Source organism: Bubalus kerabau, chromosome 12 (genome assembly GCF_029407905.1).
Source record: "Bubalus kerabau isolate K-KA32 ecotype Philippines breed swamp buffalo chromosome 12, PCC_UOA_SB_1v2, whole genome shotgun sequence".
Lineage (NCBI taxonomy): Eukaryota > Metazoa > Chordata > Mammalia > Artiodactyla > Bovidae > Bubalus > Bubalus kerabau.
Genome location: NC_073635.1, coordinates 83,185,784 through 83,204,530, shown reverse-complemented (window position 1 = coordinate 83,204,530; position 18,747 = coordinate 83,185,784). Strand labels below are relative to the sequence as shown.

Genomic DNA, 18,747 nt, shown 5'->3' with positions numbered 1-18,747 from the left:
GAGGTTGTGCCCTGCCGCCTTCCCTCCTGCTTCACTTCCCTCTATATTTCCTAATTTCACTGTATCCTCTTAGTTGAAAGCTCTCCAAAGGGGGTTATCTCCACTTTCCTGCACATAGGTCCAAGTACCAAGTATTGATCTCTGCCGTGACCTGCCCCTTCCCACGTTGGATGTATCCTCTCATCTTCCCAAATCCATGGGAAAGGTTTTAGAAATATTCCACAAGCTCTTCAGTGGTTCTCCCTCTGTGAGGTAGAACCTGATTTTCCTCCTTTTGAATGTGAAGTGGACATAGTGGCTCATTTCTAACAAACAGAATGAAGCAGAAATGATCATAAGGACTCAAAAATGGGTCATAAAAACACTGCCACCACCTCTGCATTGTTCTCATTTCCACCACCCCCCTCCCTCTCTCAGATTACTGCCTCTGGGGAAGCCAAGTGCCGTGTCATGAAGACCCTCAGGCTGTCCTGTTGGACAGGCCCACTGAGAGGAACTGAGGCCTCCTGCCATGACCATCCTGCTTCTGTCAGGCCTTCAGATTGGCTACAGCCTCAGGAGGATTTGTATTTATGTATTATGTATTCATGACACTGAGCAGAACCTCCAAACTCGATCCCAATTCCTGACCCACAGGAGCTTTGGGAAATAAACAATGTTTGCTCTTTTAAGCCACTTTATTTTTAGAGTAATTTGCTATACAGATACTAGATAACTAATAACAGATAACCATTAGATAACTGACCCATTTCCAAGTGTCTCAATTCTAAATGCATTTTAAGATCCAGATTAAATGACTCTTCTACCACAAATCTCTCCTAGACTACTTGGATAGAAATAGTAACTAAAATCATACCTGGTTGGGTCTTAATGAAATTTTGAAATTTCATATGAAATTTCATACCTCTATTATGATGGTTTCCCCGATGGCTCAGCAGGTAAGGAATCTACCTGTAATGCAAGAGACACAGGAGACATGGGTTTATCCCTGATGCTATTTGGGTAGGACCATGATCATCTCTGAGTTGATTTCCATGCCTGCAATTGCATCCTGTATGTTTTGGACAAGGACTGATGACCTGCAAAATACAGGGTTAGGAAGATCCTATGGAGGAGTAAATGGCAACCCGCTCCAGTACTCTTGCCTGAAAAATCCCATGGATAGAGGAACCTGGCAGGCTACAGTCCATGGGATCACAGAGTCAGATACAACTGAGTGACTAAGTACAGCACATTATAATGACATGTATGATTTACACAGTTTTCTCCCTTATTAGAGGTTAAGCTCCTTGAGAAAATTTCCAAACTTCCCCTCATATATCATCACAGGAGTCAGGGGCATAAAAGAGGATGTGGGAAATATTTGTGAATAAGTAGCCAGATTCTAAACTCAAGTCTCTTTCCTTGCTTGAAATCTATTTGTGTTTATTGTGATGTTTCATGAGGTGTTACATACAGCTGAAGAAGCAAAACACAAAAAAGAAGTACTTAATTCCCTCATAATTCTTGGAAAAGAAGAAAAGAACTCAGAGAAAAATAATCAGCATAATCAGGTTTACCTAGAAGATCAGGTAAGTGGAATGAAAACCACCATGCTGATGTTGCTGCTGCTGCTGCTAAGTCGCTTGAGTCGTGTCCGACTCTGTGTAACCTCACAGACGGCAGCCCACCAGGCTCCTCCGTCCCTGGGATTCTCCAGGCAAGAACACTGGAGTGGGTTGCCATTTCCTCCTCCAATGCATGAAAGTGAAAAGTCAAAGTGAAGTCACTCAGTGGTGTCTGACTCCTAGCGACCCCATAGACTGCAGCCCACCAGGCTCCTCCGTCCATGGGATTTTCCAGGCAAGAGTACTGGAGTGGGGTGCCATTGCCTTCTGATGTTAGTCCTTGTGCAAAACATACAGGATGCAATTGCAGGTATGGAAATCAACTGAGAGATGATCATGGTCCTACCCAAATAGCATAGTTGTCCAACTGAAGACAGAAGCTTTTCTCTTCCACATTGTTTAGGCACTGATGTCACGCCTCCCCCCCAGGCCACTTCCACCCTCCTCACTGTGGCCTTCCACTGACTTCACCCAAGATTAACTAAGCATCAACAGTAACGTATGAAACGTGAATAACCACTTCTGATTTATTTTTTGTATCTAAAACCCAGGCTTTCCATTTCCTCTGAGCAATGAGAAATGTGAAAATGGATTATGAACTGAGCATGAAGCATCCAGAGCATTTGGCTTTTAAAAACCAAAGCACAAAAATCACCCTGCTTTGGTGGAGCTCAGTGGACATAATTACATAAAGGGAAGGAGTCTTCCTGCCAGTCCTTGTCTTGCTGCTGGTAAGAGGGCGTGCTATCAGAGGCCATCTCTCTCTTTCTTCAACCTGTTTCTATAGTGTCTAGAGCTTCCCTGGTGGCTCAGATAGTAAAGAATCCGCCTGTAATGCAGAAGACCTGGGTTTGATCCCTGGGTCAGGAAGATCCCCTGGAGAAGGGCATGGCAACCCACTCCAGTATTCTTGCCTGGAGAATCCCATGGACAGAGGAGCCTGGCGGGCTACAGTTCATGGGGTCGCAAGGAGTCGGACACAACTGAGTGACTAACACACACACATAGTGTCTAGTATCAACCAGCATTCACCAGCCAGGGAAGCTCAGATTCAGGCGACAGTAGTCTAAGCAGGCGAACCATACCTGCCTCTTATGCAACCAGATTTGATCCTTGATCCGAAGCAGCCACAATAAACCTATGGAGACATTTTGTACAGGGATAATTGTTTTTATAGCAAACCAGCATCCATTTACAGTTTATTATATACTGTAAAACAACTGCTATCCTATTACATGTGGACTTAATTATGCATTCCTGACGTGTAAGACACCAATTCCAGCTGCTTCCCCTTTCCTAAGCAACAGTGACAACAAAAAGCAGGGCGTTCTTGAGTTTCAGTTGTTCTCGGCTTGCTCGCACATGTTAAGAGAACGGTTTTCCAGTTCAAAATTCATATGAGGTTTTTTTGTCATATTCTTTTTTAAATATTGATTTTTAATTGGAGGATAATTGCTTTACAACGTTGTGTTGGTCTCTGCCTTACATCAGCATGAATCAGCCACAGGTCTATCTAGGTCCCCTCCCTCCGGAGCCTCCCCCACCGCCTCCCACCCTATCCCAGCCCTCTAGGTGGTCACGGGGCACTGGGTGCGCTCCCTGGGTCACACGGCTAATCCGCACCAGCTCTCTGTCTCACGTGTGGTGATGAATATTGTCTCCACGCTGCTGTCTCCATTCATCCCACCCTCTCCTCCCCCCACTGTGTCCACAAGTCTGTTCGCTAGGTCTGTGCCTCCACTGCCATCCTGCAAATAGGTTCATCAGTTCAGTTCAGCTCAGTCACTCAGTTGTGTCCGACTCTTTGCGACTCCATGGACCGCAGCACACCAGGCCTCCCTGTCCATCACCAACTTCCAAAGTTAACCCAAATTCATGTCCATTGAGTCAGTGATGCCATCCAACCATCTCATCCTCTGTCATCCCCTTCTCCTCCTGCCCCCAATCCCTCCCAGCATTGGGGTCTTTTCAAATGAGTCAGGTCTCCACATCAGGTGGCCAAAGTATTGGAGTTTCAGCTTCAACATCAGTCCTTCCAATGAATGTTCAGGACTGATTTCCTTTAGGATGGACTGGTTGGATCTCCTTGAAGTCCAAGGGACTCTCAAGAGTCTTCTCCAATAGCACAGTTCAAAAGCATCAATTCTTCGGTATTCAGCTTTCTTTATAGTCCAACTCTCACATCACATGACCACTGGAAAAACCATAGCCTTGACTAGACGGACCATCTCACTAGATTCCATATACATGAGTTAATATACAATGTTTGTTTTTCTTTTTCTGACTTACTTCACCAGGAATAATAAGCTCCAGGTTATCTACCTCTTTAGAACTAGGGAAAAAAAAACCATACTCTGAGTTTCTAAACTGCATCCTTAGATTTTTGACTTTTACTATTCCCAGTCTCTGCTTCCAAAATGGGGGTAAAGTTTTAAGAGACTGGAAGCCCTTTGAGAAGCATTATTCACGCTACCAAGCATTAGAGAGCCCTTCTGCATTATTTTTTACACGAGATAAATGAAATAAAGATTTAGGCAATAATTCAAGGAATTTAATCAATGTTAGTCATCAATATGGGTGATTCAAGACAATATAATTTTAGTCCTTGGTAGTAAAAGTTTTCAGCCTGGATTTTCCAGATAAATAACTCCATATTTCTCTTTGTCACTCTGAACAAAGCTTTTGGAGGAAACTTTGCTTCCTTTTCATTGGCCATCCCTGCCATTCGAGTTGTTACTCTTACAGAAGCATATTCTAAGCGAACCAAACGAATGGACTCTCATGCACGATGGTTATTAATTTTCCTTAAGGTAGTGACAATAAGCTCTTCCCAAATCTGGCCTCTTGGTGGGTTTAATCAACTTCACCTCAAGCCCTCCTGAATTTTAACTAACTGAGGCAAGTCATCAACAGCACAGCCATAGATGAAAGCAATGCTCATCAACAACTTCCCTGAAACAGAAATGCAAGGAACTAGGACAACAGAAAAACAACTGTACAACTATTACTTAGAGCGGAGTCAAGATGGATAGGCAATATCCATCAAGTCACACAAGAAATATGTTAGAACTCAGTAAAGTGATTCAACATACCTGTGGGCTTAGGAAGACACTATAGGAAAGCAAGCGCGTGTACCTAATGTGTAGAATAAAAGAAATCGGCCGGATGTGGTTCTAGGAGGCTATGGGGTTTTTTTCAATCAGACTTTTCCAAAAAGATAAACCTAGAATGCTTCCAGTATAAGAGAAAGTTCAGGATCACAACAGCCTGTTGATTGTTGCCCATACAGATCAGTCCCTATCAGAAGGTCTCTGGATGTCCTGGCTGTGGCCCCAGACAATAGCAAGGGCACCTTTCACTCGCAAAAATGTACTAGTTTAGGGGCTTCCCTGGTGGTCTAGTGGCTAAGAAACCACCTTGCAACTCAGGGAACTAAGATCCTTCATGTCATGTAGGAACTGAGCCCTCGGGCCGCAGCTAGAGGGTCCACACAGCACGACATAATGAAGATCCCGTGTGCTGCAACTAAGGCCCGACACAGTCAAACAGATAAATATTTTTAATAAATAACACTTTAATAATGTACCAGTTTAGAAATTCAGTGACCGCTAAATTTTAGTGGATTAGTATTTCAGTTCAGTCGCTCAGTCGTGTCCGACTCCTTGTGACCCCATGGACCGCAGCACGCCAGGCTTCCCTGTCCATCACCAACTCCTGGAGCTTACTCAAACTCATGTCCATCGAGTCAGTGATGCCATCCAACCATCTCATCCTCTGACGTCCCCTTCTCCTCCCACCTTCAATCTTTCCCAGCATCAGGGTCTTTTCCAATGAGTCAGTTCTTCACATCAAGTAGCCAGAGTATTGGAGTTTCAGCTTCAGCATCAGTCCTTCCAATGAATATTCAGGACTGATTTCCTTTAGGATGCACTGGATTAGTATTTAGAGGGAAAGAAAAATGACATAATAAATACATGGATACTCTTAAAATTATCTCATCTACCTTCTTCATTCAGATACTCCTCAGTCTCAGTGAGAGTAACCAGAAGAAACCAGCCTTCAGTCTGAACTTTCCAATCCAACTGAAACACATCACACACACACACTCAACATTTTGGTGCTGCCTTTAAGTATTCACCCAAATCTTCCCCAGTAAGAATCAGCTCTTATTTGCCAACCAATGCATCACTCATCCTTGACACCAAGGTCAAGACTCACTCGCTTATTTGATCTTGCTGATCCCCGCTTCATTCTACCTGGCTGGAGGCAGATCCTGGAGGTAAAATTACATTATTTAATGCTTATTACATTGATTTGCTCAGAAACAGCTGTAACTTGGATGGAATAGAGATGAACAGTGGCAACACACACCACCCAAACCCTGGTCTGCTGGCTGCTGGCCTGTGGCTTCATTGCGCTTGGTCACGGAGGCTTATAGACAGCACCTTCATCTGGGGGACTCCAAACACCCCCACCCCTCTGCTCGAAGGACTCTATGCTAGATACTGCCAGGTTACAGAGAAGATCCCTTGGCCTCACTTTTCTCATCTGTTTCTAATTTCTATTCTTTTCCTGTAAACTCCTGAAAGCCTTCTTAAATCCTTCTCCCACCACATGGGAAACACACGAATAACCGAAGATGGTTCTTGCCTGCACAGATCTTAAAACGTAGCTCTACCATAGAAGTGCAGCACAGAATAGGATGCAGCAAGCGCCCTGAAAAAGAACAAAGTGCTACTAAGGTTCAAAAGAAGGAAGGAGGCATTTCCATGGCGAGGAGAAGGACGGATAATAAGACAAAAGAACAGGCACCGGAGAGTGGATCCTGTTAAACTGGTTATCTACTGAGATTGGATAATGGCAGAGACACAGTGGTGGAGTGGTGGGCCATCCAGGTGAGAACAGCACAGATACAGGCCGGGGGTGGCAAGTAGAGAGGAAGACTTGGGTAAAGCAGTCATCCAAATCAACAGGATGACTATTTAGGGGTTAAGACTAGTTCTCTCTAAAAATAGTGAAATTTTCACTTGTTTGTTTGGGGTTTTTTGAGGGGGTGGGGGGTGTGGCGTGGGTTGAAGACACTCACATTTATTTTTTTTCTTATACACTGAAGTTTTATCTAGGGCCAGCTCTGCATATAAATCTAGCTATTATTTTAAGAATTTGTTTCTTTTTTCTTTCATTTATTTATTTTTAACCTTTTCTTTTGCGTTGGGGTATAGCCGATTAACAAACAATGTTGTGGTAATTTCAGGTGAGGAGCAAAGGGACTCAGCCGTACATATACATGGATTCATTATCCTCCAAACTCCTCCCCATCCAGGCTGCCACATAACAGTGAGCAGAGTTCCCCGTGCTCTACAGTAGGTCTTTGTTGATTATCCATTCCAAATATGGCAGAGTGTACATGTCCATCCCAAACTCCCTAAGAGGATAGAGTTTTGATATGCCTGTTATATCTGGTGGGTTCAAATTAAGAATGGAAAATATGTGTGTTCCTAGTATGTATGTGTGTTCCTAGTATGTAACCTATATTGTTATTTAAAAGGTACTAGATGCTCAGGTCCATAGAGTCAAAGCTATGGTTTTTCCATTAGTCAGGTACAGATACGAGAGTTGGACCATAAAGAAGGCTGAGAGACAAAGAACTGATGCTTTTAAACTGCGGTGCTGGATAGGACTCTTTAGAGATCCAACCAGTCAATCCTAAAGGAAATCAACTCTGAATATTCATAGGAAGGACTGAAGCTGAAGCTGAAGCTCCAATACTTTGGCCATGTGATGCAAAGAGCCAGCTCATTAGAAAAGACCCTGATGCTGGAAAGATTGAAGGTAAGAGGAGAAGGGGACGACAGAGGATGAGATGGTTGGATGGCATCACCAACTCAATGGACATGAGTTTGAGCAAACTCTGGGAGATGGTGATGGTCAGGGAAGCCTGGCAGTCCATGGGGTCACAGAGTCGGACACGGCTGAGTGAGTGAACAAAACACATTGACAGGAGGCAGGGATTGAAGCATCTGCTACGGTGTGTGTGCACACAATGGCTGCTGTCTGCTCAAAGCAAAAATCAGGCAGGAGCTCCACAGAGACCTAGTCTCTATCAAAGAGTCAAATTCCACGTCAGAGTCTGGGGATGGAATAGATCCTGGAGAATTTCATGTTCAAGTTTGGTAGCTCTGATCTGGGATTACACCTCCTCACTCAAATCAGGCTACATGCACAGACCAAACGCTGGTGGGAAGGGGAGAACCAGAGAAGCAATTATTGCGGCAAAGTTGGTGAAGCTGACGTACCGTGGCGTCTTCTGGATTTGGTGACGGGGTCTTGGTGACAGGTTCCCCCACTCTAAAGTCTCAATCAGTTTGATTGACACCCCAGAACTGTTCATCTCACTCCTCTCCAGGGAGGGAGATGAGGATCACGTGCAATACTGTAGAGCACAGAGTGGTTTCAGACACGTCATCTTCATTTTCAGTGATGGAGAGAGAAGAAAAAGAGCGAGAATTCTAAGTAGCAGAGAAAGGTTCAAGGTTAATTTGATTGGCAAGGTATGAAATGCCACTTACCTCGGGCCATTTCAAATTGCCCCTCATTCTCTCCACAGTAAATGAAAAGATTCTTTCCAAAGACGGGACATCAACTGATAATGACTGCTATTACATATTCATACACCACTTGACATTCGCTGGCTTACTTGGCAGGAATTCTTACAAAAGCGCTCTACACAGATGCTGTGTCAGAAAGGTAAGATCGGGATGGAGCATCTCACAGGCACTTTTTAGTGGACAGAGGAACAGAGACAAGACAGGACTTGGGGACAGAGACCACACCTGTGCTGGGCAGGTAACACTGCCCACACTGCCTGTCCCTTCAGCACATTCTTGGACTTTCCAAAGACCGTAGGGTATATGTTATCTAAGGGCCATTTGCCTAATCCACAGTTTTAACAAGGAACACAATGCTGGGAGGAAGATGGAAAGAAAAATCACTGGCATCTTAAAAAAATAACATGAGACAATTCTCTTTCTACATAGGGATGATTTCCTCATCCTAGAGAAACTGAAAAAGCAATTGGTTTTTAAAGAATTAAAGAAAAAAAGATCAGGGAAAATCATGAGTTTTCACATACAGTCGGGTTCCTGAAAGGTGATGCAATCAGCCTCTGGGGCATAGCCTCAGAGACATTAGCCTTGGGCCAATCCAACACCCATTTGCTGTCTGCTATGTTTCAGGCACAGTGCTGGCAAGTTTCACCCCCACTTAAGCCAGTTTACATCACACAACAAAGATACGGCCGCAGAGTTCCTATTAATACATGCAGCCCAGGGAGAGCTGAAAAGAATATAGATGGTTCAGTGCACACCATCCCACCTTAGAAAGAAATGGGAAGCACAGAGATGACTTATGCAGGATGATTCATTTCACATTTTTAAACCATGGTCTCTCTGTCCCTCTGTGCATCTCTCTCTGTCTCTCCCTCCCTCTCTCTCTCCTCCCTCTCCTCAGTTATTTAGTGACATGGCCAATTGCTGAATTGCTTTTCATGATTAACTCTCTTCTTTCAAGGTCAGTGACTGCCCTTCACAGGATGACAGCACTCAAGGTAACGCACGATTCAGATAAACCCTGAAATGTTGACCTTCGCTAAGTTCAGTGTAATTAAAAGGTGTGCCTATGCCTGAGCCAACTGTTTGAAACACGTTTGCTACAAACCTCATAATGTCTCCGCGCTTACCCTGAACATCTGTTCGTGAATTGCCTTCACAGGCCTGTAGTTCAGGACAATTTTCATAAAGCTCTAAAAATCTGCATGAAATTAATGACAGCAAATAAGCTTGAGCTGATTTTTTAAAATTAACTCCAAATAACAATTTCTGATTTAAAAATAGCAGGGAGAAGATGGTCTATTTATATACTGCTGGAGAATGTAAGGTGGATTCAAATACTTTAGGAGTAAACTGGCTGAACTAACCATCCTGTTGGCAGAGTCTGTGTTTTGACAAGCACTGGCATTTCTTGAGATATTGTTCCTGAGAGTTATTCTGACCATGACTGTTTACAAGGCGATTGATTTTTTTCTTTATTACTAATGGCATTGGTGCTCCCAAAGAAATAATACAGACAGAGAGAAAAGAGAGAGAGCAAGTGACATTCCCACTGAAACTATTCTAGAATAGTCTTGCCTTCCCACCTCTAAATATCATTGCAGGACACCAGAAGGCATTTTGAATGCTTTTATGTCCAGCGGGGCACCCAAGGGCGTTGCTTAAAGAACAAGAGGCAAAATTCTTACTCGATGAGAACAGTTGACTCACTCAAGTTCAACGATAAATCAGCTAAAAATGGTTAATCTTAAAGAAGGAAATATGCTAAGACATGAGAGTGTATCTCAGTAAACTAAATTCATCTTGCAAAAATAAACTAACTAGGGGTTTCTGATTTAAAATATAGAAATGTCTAAAATAATTCAGGTCACCCAGAGTGGGAAGACAATGGACAAATGTTCTGAGACAAAAACTTGCCCAGGTAGTGACCACGGTGGTCCGTTCTCCAGCCAATAGACCCCAGGGCAAGGAGGAAGCTGAATAACACTGAACAAATCACTGTAATCTCTCCATCACTCAGGATCAGCTGCAACAATAATGTTATCTTTCTGGATATTCTCCAGACTTTAAAACACTATTATTCATCTTAAAATGAAGACCAGAATGCCTACCTGCTAGGGTTGTGGGGATTACATGAATATAAAGCTTAGCACCATCCTTGCCCTGCAGTCAACTCTCTACAAATTAATGCTGTTATAATTACGGCCATGTGTAATATCTTCAGTCTTTAGTATTTAGACATGTGCTCAGTCATGTCTGATGCTTTGCAACTCCATGGACTGCAGCTCGCCAGGCTCTTCTGTCCATGGGATTTCCCAGGCAAGAATACTGGAGTGGGTTGCCATTCTCTTCTCCAATTTAGCCATGAATTGATTTTGGGGGGGGGGGGGCGGAATGTCTATTTGACATTCATCCTGGGTTTGTTTGTTTGTTTTTCCATTCATCCAAAGAGTATATACAGAGTTCCTTCTGTGTTCTAGGCAGCGGGCAAGACAGAGGGGCTGAAATCCTAGGAGATCAGAGTCAGGCAGGTATATAACTAGCTATAGCTCATGGAGTTGAGATTATAGACCAGACTTGTTGTTGTTCAGTTGCTAAGTCGTGTCTGACTCTTTGTGGTCCCATGGATTGCAGCACGCCAGGCTTTCCTGCCCTTCACTATCCTAAGCAGTGCCAATTTACGCCTTCTGAGATTTTGACTGCCCAACTTCTAGACAAACATGGGTTACTGTGGCTGAAAGTAAAGAAATAAAACTTTGATTTTAGCAAACCTAAGTAAGCTCTCTTTCATTAAGTATCCAGGTGTACTCCAAGTAAAGATGAGCCAAACAGGAATGTAAAAGGCCCATTTGAGAGTACCCATAAGCATCTGAAAGTCAGGAAAATAAAAATATAAATTCACTTAATGGAAAGAGAGCCTTAGGCAACACTAAGCCATTAGGACCGATGGTTATTCTCTTGCCAAGGATCTCAAAATGTGAAAACATCATCTCTGAGCCCTGTCCTGTGTTTAATCACATCGACCCTCACCCACACACCCCGTTTCACACTCCTTCAATTTCGGGCTGTCCTGCAAAACACATTTGGCTCCAATACACACATATCAGCAGCCTTGCCAAGGCATTCAAGCACATGCGGATGCTCTCAATGATAAGCAAGGGCTTGTGTTAGCTCTAGGTAACACACTAAGCTTTACAGGAAACAGACAGAGGACTCGTGTCTAGCTCTGGGGTCTTCGGTGCTGACAGCGTGGTCTTCTAATTTCAAAGCGTGCTGTTTACTATCACTCCCTGAAACAGCCCAATCTTATTCACACTAACAATTTGCTGCACGCAATGCCACTGTCTCCTTATAATTATTCATAACATTTGGGGATAACTTTTGCTGCTTTAAAACAACACTAGCCTTCCCAAACTCTAATTTTTACATTTGGAACATTGGTACACATTTTAAATCTATTGACCACCCACAGCTAAGCACAGAATTGCATTAAAAATCTTGCACTTTCCTTTTACATCAATTTACAACAATTCCTCATTTTAATTATCATTTGAGCATATCCCATCCCTTTTTACATTTCATCCTTCATCTACATTTTTTGCTTATTTTCCATTTAGATTCTGCTTTTTAGGCACTCAAAAAAGAAAATCCATCTTTACACCAAAGTAGGAGCTACTTATGAAATGGAAATGGTACCAATAATGTAGATGAAGAATGAAATTTAATAGTAAATCATAGGACTTTGTAAGGGCTTCCCAGATGGTTCAGTGGTAAAGAATCCACCTGCCAAGCAGGAGATACAAATTCAATCCTTGAGTAAGAAAGATCTGCTAGAGAAAGAAATAGCAACCTGCTCCAGTATTCTTGCCTGGAGAATCCCATGGACATAGGAGCCTAGCGGGCTACAGTCCCCAGGGTCTCAAAGAGGCGGACATGGTTTATGACTAAGCAGCAGCAGCAGCAGGACTCTGTGCCAGGCAGAAAGCAAAGCACTCTATATGTACTATCTCATTTAATCTTCTTCAGGACAATCTTATAAGGTGCTGGTGTTTCATCACACCCATATTACAGATGAAAACCTGAGGCTGGACGACATTAAGCCATTTGACAGAACGTCACACAGCTAAAAGACAAAATTCCGAACCCCCATCTGCCTAACTCCAGGAACGAGATTCAAGCATTACACCATGTGCAGAACATTGTATATGCTTTTTTATGCATGTGCTTTTTGTGCAAAATACTTTTCAACATTGAAGTGGCCAAAGGAAATCCACACACAATAGAATAAAGGCTTTGGCCCTTTTAAGCCTCTTTAAACCTTTATTTATTTCCTTTTCTAATATACCCCCTTGCTACTGCATTCAGTCACAGGGAGAATGACATAAAAGAGGTAATAACACAAATGATACTGAAATAACCCGGGCAGCCGTAGCAAGAATGCACAGGCAAAACAGAACAACAGGAAAACAAAGTCTAAAGGCCCTTGCTTTGTGGCGGCGGCTGCCAGCCCAGCTTCCTGGCTTCACCGCAATCAGCCGCACGCCGCAGGACAGAAATCTCCATCTCTGAGATGTGATTAGAGGCCTCGTAGAACAATCCAAGTAAGGTCGTATTTGCATAAGTCAAGTATTCCACGGTCTGTACGGAGTCTTTACCTAATGCTGGATTCAATCACTGGTGTGGACCACAATCAACCCACCAGATGGCCCAAAATGCCAGCCAGCTTCCACTTAGACAAGAGTGGCGGGAATATGGAAGGAGTGAGGCAGGGGACTGAATTTCCAGAAGCTCTGGCTTCCTGCCCCAAAGCTGCTGTAGGAGGGAGAGGGGAAGGCCAGTTAGAGAGGCGACAGATCTTCAGTCCTTCTCTTTACCAGCGTGACTTCTCTTCTGTCTGGCAAGTATGCTCGAGTTTCATGCATGATTTGATTCAAAAGAGTATCTGATGTTTAGGTTGGAATATCATGAATTTCAAGGCAACTCCTACCTTATGCTTCTATGTGGATGAGACTGGCCCAAGATTTAGTATCTTGTGGCTCAGTGGTAAAGAACTTACCTGCCAATGCAGGAGGTGTGGGTTTGATCCCTGGGCTGGGAAGATGGAAAAGCAAATAGCAACTCACTCCAGTATTCTTGGCTGGGAAATCCCATGGACAGAAGAGCCTGGTGGGCTACAGTTCAGAGGGTCATAAAGAGTTGGACACCACTTAGCAAATAAACAATAACAAGCAACCAATAAGTCAAGGCTGGAAAGTGTCAAAACCTAGACTGGAACCCCAGTGATTCAATTCCTGGTCCAGTGCTTAACTCAACACAGCATGAACCTTATCCATTACTTCTGCTTCTTTCTACTCCTACTCTGGAACATCCATTGTTATTTTTTTCAAATTTTGGTAAATGCATGTGAGAGATCATTCCTTGATGGTATCTCATCATCTCTCCATCACAGGACATTCCTTCATCCTACCTTTAAAAGGTGGGTAGATCTAGGAGTCATGTAAGGCCTGTGGGCTGTGGAGCAGAGGTATGTTTGATGAACTGTGCAAGCATGAGTGCATGCGTGCTGTTGTTCAGTCACTCAGTCGTGTCTGACTCTTTGCAGACCCATGGACTTCAGCACGCCAGGCTTCCCTGTCCATCACTATCTCCTGGAGCTTGCTCAAACTCATGTCCATTGAGTCAGTGATGCCATCCAATTATCTCATCCTCTGTCGTCCCCTTCTCCTCCTGCCCTCAGTCTTCTCTAGAATCAGAGTCTTTTCCAATGAGTCAGCTCTTCCCATCAGATGACCAAAGTATCGGAGTTTCAGCTTCAACATCAGTCCTTCCAGTGAGTGTTCAGGGTTGATTTCCTTTAGGCTTGACTGGTTTGATCTCCTTGCTGTCCAAGGGACTCTCAAGAGTCTTCTCCAACACCACAGTTCAAAAGCATCAATTCTTCTTCAGCGCTCAGACTTCTTCATGGTCCAACTCTCACATCCATACATGACTACTGGAAAAACCATAGTTTTGACTATACGGACCTTTATCAGCAAAGTAACATCTCTGCTTTTTAATATGGTGTCTAGATTTGTCATAGCTCTCCTTCCAAAGAGCAAGCATCTTTTAATTTCATGGCTGCAGTCACTGTCTGTGGTGATTTTGGAGCCCAAGAAAATAAAATCTGTCACTATCATTTCTGACACTTTGTGACTCCATGGACTATAGCCTGCCAGGCTCCTCTGTCCATGGGATTCTCCAGGCAAGAATACTGGAGTGGGTTGCCATTCTCTGCTCCAGGGGACCTTCCTGACCCAGGAATTGAACCTGGGTCTCCTGCACTGCAGACAGATTCTATACTGTCTGAGCCACCAGGTAAACCCAGATCAGCCATATGTATACATATAGCCCCTCTTTTTTGGATTTCGTTCCCATTCAGGTCAGCACAGAGCAGTGAGTAGAGTTCCCTGAGCTAGACAAATATATGCTATCGATATATATGTTAGTTATGTCATGTTATCTATATCTATATATATGTATGGTTTTAAGTTAGATGTTCTGGGTATAAAATAGACAACTAATGGGAACCCACTGTAGAGTTTAAGATTATTGACTTTAAGTTTCATTACCAGCATTCTCCTGGTAACCAACAGCTTAAGAAGTGAAACTGACAGCAAAGCAGATGAGATGGAGACACTGTGACAATTCCACGTCCTCAACTGAGGTGATGGGCGGAGGCACCGCCCCAACCCCAAGGGCACAAACACATCGAAATGAGTCAGCGCGATGTCCATGCTCATCTAACATCTGAGTCATCACAAGGAGGTAACTTGTGCTCTGTCTCCTCTGGCAACCGAGGTGACACCTAGATACACCACAGTGAGATTCCTGTCAATTCCTTCAAAATGTGTCCAACTAACCTCTTAAAGGCTAAAACCTGGGAATATCCCTCACAAATTAGAGTGACACGTGGAGATGAAGACCTGGAACATCTGACCTGAGTTAAACCACAAGTTGGGGACAAAACCAAAGCCAGAATCCAGGCTCTGTTATCTGAGTGGGATGTGAGAGGGAATGACAGAGCCTGAGCACTCTGAAACCGGAACCAGATTTTTATCACCAGCCTCGGGTCTTGCAGGTGAAACCGTTGAGCTCTAGAGAGAGAAACGACTTGCTCCAGGTCACAATTCGGGGATGCATAGCATGGCATCAAGAGCACAGGTCTCACGGATTCTAGTATTATATAGTCTTTCCATCAAGATCCCCTCTTAGCTTGATAGAACTTACATCCCAATGGCTAAACACCATCTCTCAGTCTCTATTTCATGATAGGTGTACTATCTGAAGTAGCTACTGCTCTTCTGGCCTTCATCAAAGTCACTAGAATAAGGAAATTGGCTGGACGGACTCACTTTCAACCCCTGTAGTGGATTTTTTAAGCCACTCATGCTGTATGTGTTTCAACCTGAGAGATTTAGCGAGGAGAAATGACGTCCTGCCCCAACTGGAGACAACAAGAGGAAGAAAGAAAAGGGAGAGAACACACAGACATCCTCTTTGTCAAGTTTCCAAACCTGGATTAAAAACCTGCCATGTGTGCAAACTCTGCCTGCATGCCAAGCCTGCTCCGTTCTTACACATAAGTGGCTCAGAGTCTCCAAAAGGGTGACCTCAAGTCTCCTAACAGTGCCTGTGAAATTTAATCATTGGGAGGTTCATACCAAACCTCTGTTATGACTCCTTTAAATGAAATAGATCACACTTAATAAAGAGCCTGCAAATTAAAGTAACCCAGCAGTCTTAACTAGCAATTAAAATGACTTTTTTTTTTTCCTATCCAAGGTGAAACCATATGCTGGAGCATATTTTTGTCACGTCCAAGATAAATGAGAAGTTCGGCTCAGTGGGGAATAATTCCAGTTCACATTGAAGGATCAGCCTCAGTATCAAAATCTCATTCTCTCAATGTCAGGGTCCTTCCACAGAGTACCTGAAGATACCTGAGCTCAAGAGCCTTCCTGTGAGGACACAGGGTAGGGTGTGCATCCACCTCATTCCCACCCACATCCTCAGGAAGTTGTACGCAGAGCCTGAATGCCAACAGAAGCCTAAACTGACTCTCCTCTTCCTGAGATGTATTTATGGGATCATCAGATACTACTACAGAAGTAGCCAGGGAATGGGGAACAGACTGGGAGAGAAGTGTTGTTGCTGCTGCTGGTGTTATGGTTTATTCGCCAAGTCATGTCTGACTCTTTGCTACCCTATGGACAGTAGCCTGGCAGGCTTCTCTGTCCATGGGATTTCCCAGGCAAGAATACTGGAGTGAGTTGCCATTTCCTTCTCCAGGGAATCTTCCCAACCCAGGGATCAAACCTGAGTTTCCTCTACTGGCAGGCTAATTTTTTACCACTGAGCAAGCAGGAAAGCCCAAGAAAAATGTTCATGGCAATATTTAATCCAGAATGAAGCCCATCTCAGTTGGCCAGCAGATCCCTAAGAACACACTAAAAGGAATTCCAGGCTCTGGGAAATGCCTGTCATCATCTAAGGCAAAGGAAAGTAGTAGCCCAGGAAGCAGGAGGTAACTGACACACAGTGTTAATACAATAGCCATCAATAATGTTCAAGCTCAGTTGTTTGGAACACTTCTTCCCAAGGACCTGACTTGCCTCCATGTCTTCACTTGCCATGATGGGAAAGGGAGTGGAGATGGTGGAGGTGGCACGCCAGGTGGAAAGATAGGACGTGATTACTGGCATCAGAAGACAGAAGGAAAAGAGAAGTAGAAAGAAAGGAACAAGAATACATAAACAGATAGTAGACATATGGATGGTTGGATGGGTAGATGAACAGACAGATACATTTGTATTTTGGGATGGCGTCAGAGACTCAATGGACATGAGCTTGAGCAAACTGTGGGAGGTGGTGAAAGACAGAAACCTGATCTGCTGCAGCCCATGGGTTCACAAAAGTCAGACACAACTGAGCGAGTGATCAACAACAACAATGAATTAGTGAATGACCTGTAGAAAAGAATAAGCAGTGACATATGAGTTAGATACCTACCTGGTTCTGGTCACTAAACCTCCAACTTCCTAGGCATCAGCTCATGTAATCTATCAGTGAGCACGTTGCTATTCTGCCTACTTTACACAGAAAGAAACCATAGACACGATTAATAAAATCAGCATTGGAATTAAAACCTAGTTCTGTGTAGCCACAAAACCCTTAGATTTTCCACTGTCCACCCCCGCTTCTCATTCAAGGTCATGCTAAAGTTTGGAAGACATTACATCAGAAGATGGAATGCAGGCCATACAGATTTGCTCCGTGAGCGCATATTTATAAACCACACCCTCACACTACTCAACCATTTAACACATGCATCCTGCTGAACACAAACATAAAGAAAGCACAACAGACTCTTCCCAAACCCTCCAGGACTTGCCAATGGAAAGACAAGATGCACGGTTCCGTTCAATACTATCCCCACCTCTGTCCTTCACAATCCACGGTCCCCACAGCCCCACCTCCCAGATAGTTTTTTATTCCAGCAGCTCCCACCTTCTAATGTACAAACAAACTGCCTAGGATTTTGTTCAAATGCAAATTCTGATTCAGAAGATCCGGAATCTGAGAGTCAGCCATTCTAACAAGTGATGTTAGAGCCCGAGTGATGTTAATACTTCCGGTGTGAGGATCACATTTTAGGTAACTAACCTTTGCTCTATACTCCATTGTTGCAGAAATCAACATGTTATTTAGCATCATTTCCTGGGCATTAAGAGCATTTAATACACGTAACAATAAGAAATGTGATGCGGACATGGGGATTTGGGTTCTACGTATTAATATACTTAAAGGCAGAGCATCTGTAAGTCAGGGAGTGCCCCAAGCCCTTCCCAAATTACACAGATGCAGTTTTCTATGACTAAAACCAAGAGCCACACAGTAAAGAATAATAGAATAATGCCATCTTGATGCTATTTAAATATATATTTACTTCTTATTCATGATCTTTCACCCATTTAATTTTCTCTGAGAAATTATTCAGGTCACTTTTTAAATGGGTTTCAATGTTTCCAGGGCTGCAGCTCATTATAAAATTGCTCACAGCAGATAGAATCTTGCTTCAGCACAGCACTGGAGCTGGCAGACACAGAAATCGGTATGCGGATATTGTACTGTAAACATTAATTTAGTATTATGTGCAAGGTTGATTGATTAATAAATACATAAGCCAGGAAGCCTAGTTTAACTCTTAATTCACTTTTTTTTTTTATTTCACAGAGAGGGAAAAATTAATCTAGAAGTGTTGATTGATTGAGAGCTTTAGTCTCATCTAGACAGCAATGGAAAATGACAATGAACCTGGGACTCTGCAAACTGCATCATTTGCAGAATAAACCCAATCAACAAATTTCATCACACAGTGATGGATGGTCAGCAAGAAAAGGCTGTAGGAGGAGAAAGAAAAGGCTGGAGGAGAAGAACGTGTAATTATCCAAGGAAGCAGCTCACCAGGCAGAGTGGAGAAACCAGGAAGAACT

General features: G+C 43.4%; 2 long non-coding RNA genes across 2 annotated transcripts in view; one reads left to right on the top strand and one right to left on the bottom strand.

The window, feature by feature from the left end:
- Nucleotides 1–5,185: 5,185 nt before the first annotated feature.
- The window catches only part of LOC129624741 (uncharacterized), a 40,607-nt gene continuing 27,045 nt past the window's right edge, over nt 5,186–18,747 (bottom strand). The window contains exons 3-5 of the long non-coding RNA XR_008701129.1: nt 7,904–8,073; nt 5,826–5,880; nt 5,186–5,537 (exon numbers count right to left, since the gene is read on the bottom strand). This is a non-coding gene — a long non-coding RNA (uncharacterized LOC129624741). The remainder of the gene's footprint in view (nt 5,538–5,825; nt 5,881–7,903; nt 8,074–18,747) is intronic.
- Nucleotides 7,311–9,294, top strand: LOC129624744 (uncharacterized). Its single transcript, XR_008701132.1, has 3 exons — nt 7,311–7,439; nt 8,215–8,354; nt 9,177–9,294. It is a non-coding gene; the product is annotated as an uncharacterized LOC129624744 (long non-coding RNA).